The sequence below is a fragment of the Hesperophylax consimilis genome, chromosome 5 (genome assembly GCF_061612785.1).
Source record: "Hesperophylax consimilis isolate HC1 chromosome 5, BYU_Hcon_1.0, whole genome shotgun sequence".
Lineage (NCBI taxonomy): Eukaryota > Metazoa > Arthropoda > Insecta > Trichoptera > Limnephilidae > Hesperophylax > Hesperophylax consimilis.
Genome location: NC_142840.1, coordinates 26,486,590 through 26,503,048, shown reverse-complemented (window position 1 = coordinate 26,503,048; position 16,459 = coordinate 26,486,590).

The window sequence follows — 16,459 nt, the reverse complement described above, 5'->3', positions numbered from 1 at the left end:
TCTCCAGTCCCGTCTCGCTGTTCCCCTTACCCCTCCTGTTTCGTCTCTCCAATCTTCTGTAGTTAATCATTCCTTTTATAGGCATGATTTTGCATTAGCGCTTGTTCCTCTTCCGTCTTTCTGATTGCACGTGACCAAGGCATGTTTTACACTATATTGCTTCGTGATCGATGTGATGGTGTATCCTCTATGATTTTTAATCGTATGGATACTAAATTAATGGAGGATATGGGCAACTCATAACAGGATACTACATTGACGGGTGACGTCAATAGATGTAAGTGTTATTATATCATGAATTTGTGGTGAATGCAAAGTATATGCATAAAATATACACTTTTTTTTCATTGACCAATCGTAGGTAATCACAAACCTACCATTATAGAATTCTACCGCGGGTACAAACATGTCTAACGGGCACAAGATCTCTAAACTTATGTTACTTTAGGACTTCCATGGTATGATAAACCATGTTTCAAAATATTTTAGCAATTATTGATAACAATGCAAATATATTCTTATAATAATTTCAGAGAAAGTGAATGCACTTAGAAAAATGAATCGACTAAAGCGTAACTTTGCCACATTCGGAGTAATCAAAACACATGTCATCAGCAAAAGATGATAAAGTGAGAAAAAATATGACTATTATCACTGTGGAGAAATGCCGCCAGTGCTTCAGAAAGTTTGACTTCACTCTTTAGTTAAAATAATACAGTTTGGACAGATAAACCTACTAAACATCGTCGATAATGGGGAGCCGAACAGGAAGAAGTAGTAAATACTCCATATCCTCTAGAACTTCATCAAACACGGCCAGTCTGTAGGTATTTGCAGGTTCAGTGTACGGGAGGTGTAATACACAATACTACCCTCGTAAACAAACGAACGTGCTTAGGAAGTATTTCCAATAAACACTTGTGGTGCTTCTTTAGTTGCCTGTCGTTACAAGAGCTTAAATCTATGTGACTCTATGTAACTTTTCGCCGCTTCCCTCTCTTTCAATACAATTATCGATAGTTTTATAGAGTTGATGAGAAGGACTTAATTCTTATTAAAATATAAAATTAAAAAATTCACAATGATTATTAAATAAAACCAATACTATCAGTGTTTTTATGAGCGATATTTTTTATTTGACCTGGAATTGATTGTAATTGAGTTTAAATTGAATATAAATTTAATTTTATTTGATTTTAAATTGAGTTTAAATTTAATATAAATTAATTTAAAATTGAGTTTAAATTGAATATAAATTAATTTTAAATTGATTTTAAATTGAATTTAACTTGAATTTAAATTGAAAAAAAATATTATTGAAAATGATTTGAGACGTTTTTACGGCCAAAAGTACAAAAGTGATTTTTTTTGTATTACGTCGTGTTGCGCTACATCCTTCTTTAGCAAACGTTCAAATTGATTAATCCATAGAACACAGCAATTTATATCCACAGGGAAATTTAGAAGGCAACTTTAATTAAATACATGCACCTTAATTTATAATAAATTCATTTTGTATTATATTTTTGCATGTCATACAAATATGATACATAATTAATACATACAAATGTAAGGACGAAAAAAAAATAAAAAATTATTATTACTATAAAACTGGAATTTATTATCTCTCACTTTTTACTGAAATGAAAACTTATTTATAAAAACAAATGGAATTTGATTTTAAATTATTTCCTTCAGTGAAGTTTATAAATTTTCACTGAAATATGCAGGGAATTTTGACTGTCATGAAATTACGTCGAAGTTTGTTTAACAAAAGTCATGCCAGGTAAGTTAAGTTTAATTTGAAGCATAAAGTTCGATACACAAATACGTATAAATAAAATTTTGTTTTATATTTTCCATTATGTATTTAACGAATTATTTAAAGTAAGGACATGCAAAACATATGCAGACGTGAAAATATGTGGACTAAAGTAATACAATATTTCAATATTTTTCGTTAAACGTTAAGCTAAAGTTTCTACATACATAATACCTTTTTATTACTCATATCAAATGTAGTAAAATAGTAACAAAGAAGATTATAACTCTCTGAGATGTTGTGAGAAACTATAAGTGGCTTAGAGAAATAAAAATTCTTCAACGCTTAAACTTAATGTTTTATTCAAGTTATCTTTATTTCAATGTGTTGCGTTATTTCTTCAGAAGCGCTTTCAGCCCTCGCCTTATTCATCACAACCCGCACGAGACCTATTCTTGCCAGTATTCAAGTTGGCACAACTTTATCATAAACATGTGGCAAACATCGATATAGTCAGCGCAGGATCGACCTTTACAAAATTGTCGGCAAAATACCTACCCAGTTTTCTATAGGCTACCCCGACAAGCAAAAATATTTTCAGACAAACATAGAAACTTACTTCAGAAGAAAACAACGCTTAATTCCAGATAAAGGTTAAAAAAATTCTCTTATGCATGACTACAAGACTGAAACGTTGCTCACTACTCTCAAATTGGTAGTAGGTGCCTACCTTTATTTTCCTGTCACTGACTTTGAATAATAAGGATATTGTAACAACTTCTTCTTCTTCTTTTGTATGGTGGGGGCGGTCAGAGGGGAACATTTAGGTTAGTGAACCGATCTAGGGCCTCAATTGTCCCCCTGTAGATCTCATCAATCCCGCCGGGCAATGAATGCAGCGGGCATTGTTTGACAACATTTGCGGTGGTCTGCACCGCACTGCATTCACACATCGCCGACTCTTTAAGGTCCCACCTGTGCATCATATGGACACAGCGGCTGTGAGAGGACCTTACCCCATTGATGGCTGACCAGAATTTTACCATTTTAAGAACTATGTTGATGTCGGTAATATAATTATTTTGAATTTCTCCTTATGATTGACTTAATTTTATTTTCGATGGATAAACTAACGATGTCCCAACAGCTGCATTAATATTTATCAAAAAAAAACATTTCATCATAATCGTGGACTTCATCAATAAGCCAACTAGTAACCAGCCAAGTACATAGTCAAATATTTAGACCACCAGGGCAGGTGATCTCAAACATAAAAAATATAGCTGCATGAAGACGAACAAATAAATTTAACGAAAATACATTGTAAATTGTTAAATGTCGTAAGGGCATGTGCCAGCAAAAGCGTTTCTATTCGTTTGCATATTATTATTGGTGGGCTTTCCTAGAGTATCATATAACAACGGAGGCCGCACATTATTTCTTTCATGCGTACTTTGCGTTTAGGGTAATATTAAGTCAGGGATATTCTAATTTGTGAAGATAAGTTTATTTGGGGAAATTAGGTTGCTTTGTTTTAATTGTTGCGGATCGTTATTTGGGGGCTTAACATTTTAATTAAATAATGGCATTGAACCGGTTGTTTAGCGTATTGTTTCCATTTATACATTCATTATCATATTATAGTATCGTATTACATTACTTCCACGAATTGATGGATACCTAAATAAAATTAAAAATCTTTTCTAAACAATAGTATCTTTCAAATTTTAAAAATATGTAAATTACAAATGTGTAAATTACAAATATGTAAATTACAAATATTTAATCTACAAATGTGTAAATTACAAACAATGAAATTATAAATGTGTTAATTACAAATGGTAAATTACAAATGTGTAAATTGCAATTGTGTAAATTACAAGTGTGTAAATTACAAATGTGTAAATTACAATTGTGTAAATTACAAATAACCAATATAGAACAAAATCGTATCTGTGTATATTATTAAGCCTAAAAAGACTTTTACATTAAATACATACAGCGTAGGAGAATATCTGTATTATATATATGGGAAATAATAAAAATAATAATATTGTTTTTCCAGAATTAAATCTACATTATTATTCCACAATTAATAATGTAGATTTAATTGTAGAAACAAAATAGCTAAATGAATATACAAATATAGCTCAAGTGATACAATTGAGTTCACCAAGTAATAAATAGCCAATGAAATAAATATAAATATGCAACATTATTATCTATTTTTTAAAAAGAAACACAATCGTTCCCAGTTTACGAATAACCTAACAATATTATAAAATCTCCAACTACTACGAAAAAGTTTCTTATGTTGTGATGAAGGACTTAGCCAGTCGAGGAATTGAACACACTACGCCTGGTTGGGACCCAAACTCGATGCAACTCGGCCACTGACCGATCATTTAATAACAACGGTAAATTCTCATATAATAGTAAACTAATAATCATAGACTAGGTTTGTAGTGAGTTCATTAATTTCAACTTAAATACAATATTTAATTGTTTATCCTAACTTAGACCAACGCTGAGCAAGTTTTGTTTTGCAACATGATATCTTCAAATGCACGTCTGAGAAATATTTTGAATCTGAAGAAAATGGTGAAGTCGGACCTTAAGCAAAGCGAAAACATAGAAAGTACCTAGTTTTTCAAATCTGTAGTCAATATGCCAAATTTTTATTCTGAAATAAGTTTTTATTTGGTATTTTGCGCTCTGTAAACAAGATGTAAACAAAGTATCATTTTTTTTTTATTTCTGTTATTAACTATAATTCTGATGTTTTGTTTTTGTTTTTGTTTTTGCTTAGTGAGTTACTTACCAGAGCTAAGTAACTTACCGCTCTGCGATGAAAGTCTACGTATTAGTTCATTGAACGCTTACCTTTAAAAAAATTGAAGAACATAAAAAAAAATAGATGAGTGAAACTTTTAAGATGAAATAATGTAATTTAATAAATCTTATATAATTTTATTTACACAAACATATGAAGCGCATTTGCTGAATTAAATTAACATTTTATTAACAACACCGCGCTTCCTAACAAATATCTTTATTTCCTCGGGTTTTACCAAAAAAACATATTCCAAAATAAAAGCGTACATAATGCCGCTGACTTTAAAAAATGAAACATAACCTTCATCCGCCCGGTCCCACCCTTTTAATTCGCAGCTAAAAAAAAATTAACCCTTCCGCTATAATATAAAAATATTTACGAGGTTTTTACTCAATTAACAAACAGAGGCTCCATTGTTCTCCCCGACACGTCGCAGAAACTGGCGTGTTACGTTGTATTGTATTAAAAAGTGACAAATTGGTCACGTAGTTGTACGGAGCCCTTTTGTTACGTTTCGTTTTTTGTCATCGTCATATTAAAGTGCAAAAATAAATACACAAATTACGGCCACTACTCTTTTGCCAGACGATGAGGTTTTGCGTCATTAATTGAAACTAATACATTATGTGAATTAAGAATGTTTCTGTATATTTTGCGGATTAAAACTTATTTCACAAATACTTTTGTTATGTTTTATAAAATTCAAATTCATATAAACGGTACTGGGGATGCTTTGTACAAGAATATTTTTAGGGGAGGTAGTAGAAAACCTGTCTTGAAGAGAACCATGTTTTTAGTTTATTTTTATTGCATTTAGAAATCAAACAGCTTTACCTGAAGCGATTTTATATGCTACTGAAAAACTGCTTTGGCAGTTTAGCGGTTGTTAAATTGAAGAATAAACAATAAACAAAAAAACATTATTTATTTATTAATTTTCGGTAAATCGACAGCTTACATTTATTTCAGTTCAAACATAAGTATTATATAGCCAAAATAAAACCAAATAAGTATTTCCTACTTGTGACCTTACCTCTACTGAGACAGCATAATAAGGAATAATTAAATATTTTTTTAAGAAAGGAATATGAATTCAAAAATTACAAAACAAAACATTTATCAATACATTTATAGCCATGGAGAGAGGTTGTATATATAAATCAAATCGTAATAGAAATATAAACAATAGAGACATAACATTATTCACAAACCGTCAGCGAAATGTATTTATGGACCTCTTGTATTTCTAAGTTCGCAATTGAAAATATCCACTTTGGATAATACGCTATTTTAATTATATATAGTCTGTTCAGGCAAGAATTCTGCTTAGAGTTCGTTTTGCATTGATCCACCGTGAACAGGACAGAAGAGCGTATTACGAATAACCTGACAAAAAACAAAAAAATGTGAAAATGGAATATTATAAGAACAGTGAAAATGAGTCTTTAATAATCAAGAGCGAGTCGTAAAAACAATCTGTTCACTTTTTTGGGAAAAACACACAGTTGTAGGTACTTGTTAAAAAACACTTAGACATTAAAAAAATACCCTATTAGGGATGCCATAGATCAACTGGCTCTGGAAAGTTGGAACTCGTCGGAGTGTGGTATTCACATTTAAAAAAACTCATCAGAATGCAAAAATATATTCCTCCATCTTGCCTATCGTATTAAATGAATGTCCTTAAGCACCATGCTCCCTTGTACGAGACATATTTTAGTCCGTCCGAAAATCGAAGACTTTCCAGAATGAAACGCGCAACAATTCGTGTAAAATCAAGCACAGTAGAACATGTACAAGGGAAATCCATCCCTTCCCAGGGTATCTCCAGAACCGCCACTAAACACATCCGTTTTCCGGCATACAAAGAAGTAACCACAGTCGATTTGTTAGATCCCGTGGCCCACGCACGAAGCACAAACCTATGCGCTTCGAGTGTGGTGCGGACGTGGGAAATTAACAGGATAGAGAATTCAAAATGAAATGCCGGGGATTTTCAAACAAAGACTGTTCGATGATAGACTAAACGTAAAATATTTATTATCATTATTTTCGTTCACCTAATTTGTTTTGCATCCAAATGGTTGAAAAATAAGAGACCCCAGTTTAGTTGTAGTATCTCACCCCATCATTTCATTGTATTGAACCAAAGTGGAAAAATGACGGCACCAATTAAAAACTATCAATTAAACCTATTAAAAAATAAATAATTTACTTGTGTTTGAAAACCTGCATTAAAACATTTTCATGGGTTCATAAGTGAATGTGGACCAGAGTTGCCAATGGATATGATTTAAAATGCCCACAAGAGATATTCAAATTCCCCATGAAATCCCCACAAGTTCTTGTACCTCCACAATGAATGAAAATTCCATTGAAATTAGCATTTATTTTTTATTGTTTACTTATTTTCGTATGTTCTCTATCGTTCAGGCTTTAAATATAACTTTTTTAACGAAAACGAAATATAGCGCGTTCTCAGAAATACTGTAAATATTATTTTCTAATATGGTTGAATAGTCAAGAAATTTGCAGAATCCACGCATTTTCACCACAGAAAAGTTCTCCCTGCAAAAAACCAAATTCTAGAAAAATCATAGAAATTCCCCGCACTATGGGGAATTCCCCTTGAATTGGTAACCGAACTGTGGAAAATGTTGACCATAGATATATTCACCTGACTGATAGTGATGATTCAACAGTTCAGTCGTACTGATCAAATGGTGTGTTTTAATGTAATGATGTTTTGTTATAAAAATAATACATAATAAAACTAATACATGCAGAATCAGCGTTTATTTTTTAAACCACAATATTCTCTGCCCTATCCGGAAGTAGATAACACATCTGCCAAATGTCACTAAAACTTTTTATTCATCGCTAATTCGTTGTATTTTCTTGTTAGCTGTATCAGCCGGTTTAGATTACGTGAGTATTAAGAATCCATTGAACAAATAATATGTTGTATTGTCTTATGTTGTTAGATTACGTGAGTATTAAGTATCCATTGAACAAATAATATGCCGTCTTGTCTTATGTTGTTAGATTACGTGAGTATTAAGTATCCATTGAACAAATAATATGCCGTCTTGTCTTATGTTATTAGATTATCTGAGTTTTAAGTATCCATTCAACAAATAATATGCCGTCTTGTCTTATGTTGTTAGATTACGTGAGTATTAAGTATCCATTGAACAAATAATATGCCGTCTTGTCTTATGTTATTAGATTATCTGAGTTTTAAGTATCCATTGAACAAATAATATGCCGTCTTGTCTTATGTTGTTAGATAACGTGAGTATTAAGTATCCATTGAACAAATAATATGCCGTCTTGTCTTATGTTATTCTCGTCTTGACTGATGGTGGAAATCTTAAAAACTTAAAATCGTTGCGTTGACCTATAAATTTATATTGAAAAAGGCAGTTTAATTTTTTTAACCAAAAATGTGTGTATGCTTTTTGCTAACACAAATTTGGGGGTGTTTCATTTTACAGCCGGCAACCCGTGCGTATTGTTTTTCCTAGTTTATATATACTCGTATCATCCTAAGCACAAAGAGTACAAGTCAAAACAACAACTTTTCAGGAGAGCGATTTCAAATATATAAATTGTGAGTTAGATTAGTGAGGTGATTAACAAAAGCCTATTTTTAATTGAAATATATGTTTTTTTTTTTTTTTTTGAGATATCAACGTGGTAAATTGAAGATATATTCCAAGAGATTGAAAAATTGAATATTTCAAATTTCATTGGTTTATTGTACCCTTAATACCTAACATGATAGATATTATATACACATATGTGTATAAGTTTAAGCTTTTTTACACAATGTAATTTTTACTTTATATTTTTTGAGAATGATTGATTCCATCCACACCAGCCGTATCCAACAAAGGAGAAAAATTAAGTGTAATGGAAAAATGGGTCTCCCCATTAATGTTCAAGTATGTATTAACTTACTTTATAGTTAGCAGCGATTCAGTGTGGACGGAACCATTGAACACAAACAATTTAATACTTTGATATGTTGCATAATTTTCATCAGAAATTCTGCCAATAGAGGTGTCAAGTCTTTGTGACTTGCTTGATCGCCAACCTTACATTGCTCAACATCCTGTTCGGTCGTGTCGCCTGCATTGTACAATGTACGTTAACTGGACGGAATGTCCGTCATACGATTTATAAAGACTGTGTGGTATAAAAGAAATTTGAGGAACCGTAGTCAAGAACTGAAAGGTCACAAACGTTACCTATCTGACTGCGGCTGAAAGACTTCAATCTACGACGCCTTAACCCTTTCACGTAATGCACAATCTGCAGTTGTCAAAATATTTACCGTTTTGTGGGAATAATGATGTTGACGCTACAGAAAAGACTGCAAGCTATAAGAAAACAAATACCTGACTTTTCGTCGAAGTCTTAAGCCTGAATTTGTTACAGTTATGGTAAAAAAAATCACAACGTACGTATTAATTTAAATTAACCCTGGGGCTGAGGGGTTAAGGGTGTGAAAGTGAATTGATCCGACCTCTGACACACCGTGCTAAACTGGAACAAATTGTACAAAACTTTAATTAAATTAGTGTTTTTTTTTTAATTCATAGAGAGATATACGGTGCAAGTTTTGCAATACAGATATACAGAAAAGGGTATTTTGTTGACTATTCCGCAAAGGGTAGCCGGTTTTGATAGCGAAGCAAAGAAACCGTAAACCCTGCTCACAATATTATCATTATTAAAAAGAAACGAAAATCTTCAGTTGGTTTATTTCTTTGTTTGGAGTTTTAAGGGATTGATTCTAGGCTTATTAGTTTTTGGACAGAAAGACAATAAGATCATCTATCTTTGAACCCATAGGTTTTTAGTTCAAAACACGTGTTTTTGTGACTCTCGTCTTATCTGTTTTCTTAGGTATCGAGGTACCAGGGTACTATCGGTTACAGGGAAAATTACAAAATTAAATTGACTATTATGGGAGTTTTATTATTTTTTTCGTAAATATAATATCAAATCATTACAGGTTATACAATATTAACTAATTTGTTGTAAAAGCACCGTTGATACATTTAGTATGTAGTGCAGAAAATCTTGTCAACTGTTGGTTTCGTGACATACGTTGAATTTATCATATCTACCGTATTTAGATAGCGTTGGATGAATTCAATACTTTTTTAACCTGAGGAAAAATATACTCAGGGCCTATGTCATCTTTGGGGATGCTTTGTGGGAGTCTTTTTAGGAAAAGGAGGAAAAAGACGTTCTGGGAAGCAAAAAGGTATGAGGGGTGGATAGGAATCTGGAGTTCAATGTGATCAGGAATGACGGACGTATGAATCCATCCCTCCCACTATTGTGCAAGGCGATGGGTCGACAGAGTCCTACTGAAGAGGTCAAAAGGTCTCCTTCAACCAGTCTCTCCCCATTTGGCCTCACCCCGTGAACCCGAACACCCCTGCTAATTCACTAAACGTAGCCAACTATGTACCGAACCGTGACCTATGTCAGGGGTATTGGTTATTCAATAAATGGTTCTCGGGGCTGCAGTACCTATACCCGCCTCCAAATACTGATTGAGAATACAACAAATTGTGGTAACATCTTGGAGTATACTCGTATGAGAATATAATAAAAATGGAGTAAGGAAGTAGAAACATAATATTTTTTGATGAAGATAATTTAAATTTTAGATCGTATTTTGCTGACGACTCCCACATACAATCTGGAATAAAATTAAAACTATTTTCATTTGTATTTTTCCTTCCCGGAAGTTTGGAAAACACGTTGCGTTCTGGATCTGGATTTATTTCAATACAAATAATATAGTCCAGTCAGTGGGGAGTTTTACCTTGCAAAAGGTTAGGTAGTAGCGATTTTGATATATGTTGTTAAGATTGGGACTCTTAGGAAAAAAAAAAGTTTTCGACCTTGGGAGGGTCGAGCTCGACCCGCCATCTTGGATTGAAGGTACCAAAATTAGTTTTTTTCAAAATAATTGTGAAGTGGTCGTTTTTACAACCAAATTGTTCAAGGCAAACTTAAAGACAACTAAATTACCTACATTTTTTGTAGAAAGTTTTTTTTTGTAAGTCTAATAGGTAACGAGTTACAGTGGCGGAAATGTGAATATTTTTCAAAAAAATGATGAAATTCCCAACTTTGTAATTTTTTCGGGTTATTCATTACATAATTATAATAATTTTGTTAACTCATTTCCACATCACCATGAGGTAGAGAACATGGCGCATTTTTTTATTGTGGTATCCCCAGTAGGTCTACTCCACAGATATACCAGCGATGGTAGATTTCGAAATTATGTTACATTACTATGAATTATGTTACTATAAATTATGGAACTTAATAACAGTCTTCGTCATCAATGTCATCATCTAACTCATTGCCTGTGATACTGAGATTCTGGGCTTCCATTGACAAAATCTCTTCTTCTTCGTCCTCGACATCGATGTGAACCTCTGGCGAATTTCGGCATGTTTGACCATTACAGCACCCACATACAATAGAACACTTCAATCCAGCTTTCCTGCAGCTACATGCAACGCCGCATCCTTTTTTACAATTGCATGAAATAAATTTTAAAAGTCTCGGGTGCTGGTTTCTTTGTCATTCTTACTGGAATAAGCCCGTTGGTGTCACGTTTCCAGCCCCAGTTTTCTGGATTTTTTTGGATTCCATACCATTTTTGGACTTGATGGTACGTTCTAAATGCATGGTACCGTTCAGCGTCGTTCGTTGGTGGCAAAGAGGCAAGATTGAATTTGCTTTTTGTTGTCGACTTTGCGAAACGTTTGTATCGGACTTCCGAGGTTTCCTTATCCATGTCACCCCCGTACAAAGTAACAAGAAAGCGTGTTCCTGCAACTGCTATGTCTTCTGGTGTTGCATCATGTTGTTTGAAGATTCCTATCATGGCATTGAGTCTTGTGTCGTTTAGTTTTTCCTTGGTTGAGAAGGACGATGTTGTATCGCAGCCGCTAAAGGCATGAAGAAACAGAATATTATCAGCCGCCTCTTTGTATTTCACACTATTTGCGGAATACAGTCTTTCAAAAGTTTTGCCTCTCCCGGGTTTGCAAAGATATATACTACTTTTGGGTGGTGCTAATGCTGTCAGCAGAACTAGGAGATCAACGTCTTCGCAAAATAATGAAAACAGCGTCATATGATGAACGCAAGGAAATCGCAGTACTGACAATCAACTAATCAGCATCTTCTTCAGCCTGCTTAATTGTAAAATCATCCTGTATAAATTGCTTTGTAAGCATCGAAATCACACGGACTTTGTTATTTTCATTGGCTAAAAATCGTTCTTGCAAAACTTGAACTGGCATTGTTTCATCGAAAAGAACATCTACAGACATGAGCATCCAGGCAACGTCCTGTAACCAGGACTCAATCAGTGTTGCCAAGTCAGCTGTAGACTAAGATCCCACTATAACAAATCAACGTCATCGAGCACAGGGATGATGCTATATAAGTATATTGTAACGTAGAAATACGTTAAAATGATATTGTGTAATATGTTCGTACAAAATTTATCAAGAAAACTGGAGTTTTACAATTTTTTGTCAAAATTTTCTTCTTTCAACCGCTGCAACTCGTTACTTATTAGACTTACAAAAAAAAATTTCTACAAAAAATGTAGGTAATTTAGTTTTCTTTAAGTTTGACTTGAACAATTTGGTTGTAAAATCAACCAATTCATAATTATTTTCAAAAAACTAAATTTTGGCACCTTCAATCCAAGATGGCGGGTCGAGCTCGACCCCCCCAAGGTCGAAAACTTTTTTTTTTCTTTAGAGTCCCAATCTTAACAACATATGTGAAAATCGCTACTACCTAACCTTTTGCAAGGTGGAGCCCTTTTTTATCCCCCACTGACTGGACTAATATTCTATCTATATATTATTTCATTGAATACCTTTTATCTATATAAATACCAAATTTAAATCAAAAAATGAGATAGCGGAATCTTTTATTTTACTACGAACCGAATGATTTTTTTTCTGGCTCGTACGGTTCGTACATTAATTCCGTTATATTTTAGACATAATCTAAGATTAAAATTTATATCCCAATTTATTCAATGATACTTATTTTCTTGACGTGACTTTTTTGACAGCCTCAATGGGCGAGAGTTAAGGCTCTCGACTCGCAAGCCGAAGGTTGCGGGTTCAAATCCCAACGTGCACAAGTCAATTTATTTGACAAGTTTATTTGATTTATTTGTGTTATTCCAAAACTTATACCTGGTTTTCCAATAAGAGGTGTTATTTTGAATAGCCCGCTATTTCGGTAGATGTACTTTTAAAGCTGTCATTTTTTAACATTTGACAAGTAAAAACTACGCCATTAATAAAAATGGAACGATACACGCTTCAACAACGCATTGAAATTTTTCAAATTCACTTGAGTGAATCAAATGCAAATCATCTTGAGTGATGAGTCCCATTTCCACCTCGGTGGCCTCGTCAACAAGCCAAATTGTCGCATCTGGGGCTCGGAAAACCCAAGAATTATTGTTAAAAAGCCTCTTTATCCTCAACATGTGACTGTTTGGTGCGGTTTATGGTCCGGCGGAGTCATTGGACCTTACTTTTTCGAAAATGAGGCTGGAGCAACAGTTACGGTGAATGGATTGCGCTATCAAGAGATGATTAATAATTTTTTATGGCCGGAATTAGATGCTATTGATCTGGACAACGTTTAATTTCAACAAGACGACGCTACGTGCCACACAAGCAACGAAACCATTGATCCTTTAGAATTGAATATCAAAATAACACCTCTTATTGGAAAACTCAGTATTTGTTACACGTTCCAGAATGGAAGATACTCTAAGTATGGCCCTGGTGTAAGACAACAATTCAGAATTTAAATGTTGCTTGAAATGGCATTGGCCGTGCTTTGTGACCAGATCTGAATACCCAGTTACTGCCCATCATCCCCTTCTAAATCTCCTTCCCCTCCCTATTACATCCAGCCTCACAAAATACCCCAATTGAGGATACCATAGTCTCACTGGCTCTAGACGGTAGGAGCAAATGGGATTCTTGTGCGATATTAACATATAAAAAAAAATTATAAAAAAATTCAAACCCTTTAATAGTTCATATTACATGAATGGAAAACGTTACAGAACAATAAACAAAGTCCGATTTGAAGCAAGCGAAACCTAACGTGGGACGTGTCTTGTAATAAGGCCGGGTCTTCATATTATTATTAATTCGGCAAAGTTTGAATAGATCTCGTTGATTCGTTTGGCCTTATTGCCTGAGTTGTTGTTGGCGGAATTTATCCCATTAAGAACGTGGGCTGGAGGATTCATCCGCTCTATTGCACGTCTGGGACAAAATATGACATTTCCTACAGGCAGGAATACGAAACCCACGCTCACATTAGACCCGGCGGAAACTCACTGATATGAAATACTGTTAATTTATTAAAAATCTGGCCAAATTATTCGTTTTCCTGTTAAAAACGGGACTGCAGGCCTATAACGAGTGAATTGACAGAGTTGCTAACAAAGGATCATTCAAAAGCGGTTGTTTTCATACAAATATTGATATTGTTATTGACGCATTCTGTTATAATATGTATTAGGAAAAATACTCATGTTCTCGATATATTCTGAATGACTAATATTTTCTCAGAAAATTGGCATACTATAATTTTTTTAATGATCATTTTTCTTAATGTATGCTTTCAACATTAATAAATTAGTTTTAAAAATAGATTGATGAAGTTTTTTTTCCTTTAATCTTATTTATACTTAAAATACCGTTTTTAAGTTTTCTCAAAAGTAAGGAAGTAAAAATATTGACACACTCTTTATCAAGATATTTTCTCATGCCTACTATGAAAACCCCAGTATTAGACCACCATTAAAATATGTACTTTTTATATAAATAGTTCAATCAAAGAAAGGTTGGAGCGAGCACCCAAAATGATTATTTAGCATGCTTTTGGTAATTCACCGGTGTCGAAGAGATCAACTATGTTTTGTGACTAATTAGCCAGGTTCTTGCGACTCATCATTCGTTAATACATCAACATTTCCCAATATTGGGGGTGCCATTCGCTTTCATCGTCCCAATAGCTCAAGGCAACCAGGTGTGCTCTCTCTCTCTTTCTATCTCTCTCTCTCTCTTTCTCTCTCTCTCTCTCTCTCTCTATGATTTCCCTACAGCCTATTAAATGACTAACCACGTCGGAATTACGGGCAAACAGCTGATCATTTCAGTCATACCAGTGTAGTACCAGCGATGTGAAATTTTCATCAAATTATCAATCCCCTACATTCTGTGTCACTAAAACAATTCAATTTATTAATTCTACGATGTATTACTTATTTAGCTAACACTTATTTTATTTAGTTTCATCATAAACGTCTCTACACATACATATTTAATGTATGAAATACATTGTTAGGCAGGTTGATGATCTACAGTATTGGGAAGGCTACATCATTGGCCAATAAAATAACAAAATTTATTGCTATTACGTTCACATTATTTAAAAATACTTCTGTATTCTAGTTTTTAAATACTTTTTTCATTACCTTAGGCGGTATCCACGGAGATCCATACCCTAAGTATTGCCTTGGAAATAATACACAATTCAGAATCAAAACTTTGCTTGAAATGGTAATCTTAGTTAAGTTACCAGATTCAAATAGCCAGGTAGTTCCAACGTCTTCATCTCACTCGTTTTCACCAACATATCCTAGAGGGAATGCCACAGTCCTACCGTCTCCAAACAGTCGGGACTCTTGTGTGATATTTACATTTAAAAATGAATAATGCTTCTGAAGCTCTACACATGGCGAGTAGAAAAACAAATAAATCATCTGTAATTATTTATGCCAAGTATGTGGACCTTTTTTATAAACAATCATTTAAAAAAAGGTAAATGGCGATAATAGCTCAGAATCTCATTTCAATCCATTTTCCGAAAATATTTCTCTGTATAGCGAATTAAAGTTAATTCGTTTAATTTATTTTCCAGGACGATGTGGCACAGAGTTGTGATGGTCGCAAACCCCTGTTAAAATCTTCTGGAATAAGCCTTTTCTTGAAACTTCAGCTATTACATCTAAGGTGCTGAGGTTACAATTCTTATTGCTTAAGTTGCGTCGTTTTTCAGGATACATTTCAGTTTTAATCGCGAAATGTTTATAATAGAAAACAAGGTTCTTCTGCTAACGCTTATGGAGCTTTTGAAATGTTTTGTCTCATACGTTCAACAAATTTCAAACAGTTTGCAGTTTGTTACTTTTTCTTGACCGTGTTTTTCAGGCAAATTGTATAATTTTACAAATCTCGGATTTTTTTCATGTTCATACACCGTGTTTCATGGTCTACCGCGAAACTTCAAGTTTTGCGCACTTGAAGGGAAATAACACCAATCTGCACTATATAAATTTTATGTTATTACTATTATTTTATTAATATTTACGATGTTCTTCGAAATTTATTTTTAATCAACAAGTCTTTATATTTTTGGTAACTTAACATTTATTTTATTGTTTTCAAATACACACAAACAAATATAAATAACAATTTAAAAATGAATCATCTTTTTTGTGAGAATAGAAGCAAACATACCGCACAGAGTTTTGGCGGCCAGGCAGAATGAGCCAACGAGTCACGTTCAATGAAGTGTCGTTCCATGCAAGAACGTTGTCCCGTTTACGTGCAAGATCGCCGTATCTTCTTGCGACTTGCAACAATTGCTACACAAGAGTTGGTTTTACCCCCGTGTGTGCGTCAAAAGACATTTCACTTCAAAAATCTCGTAATATAGTTGAACCTAGACAGGATATCTATTCTTATAAAATAATG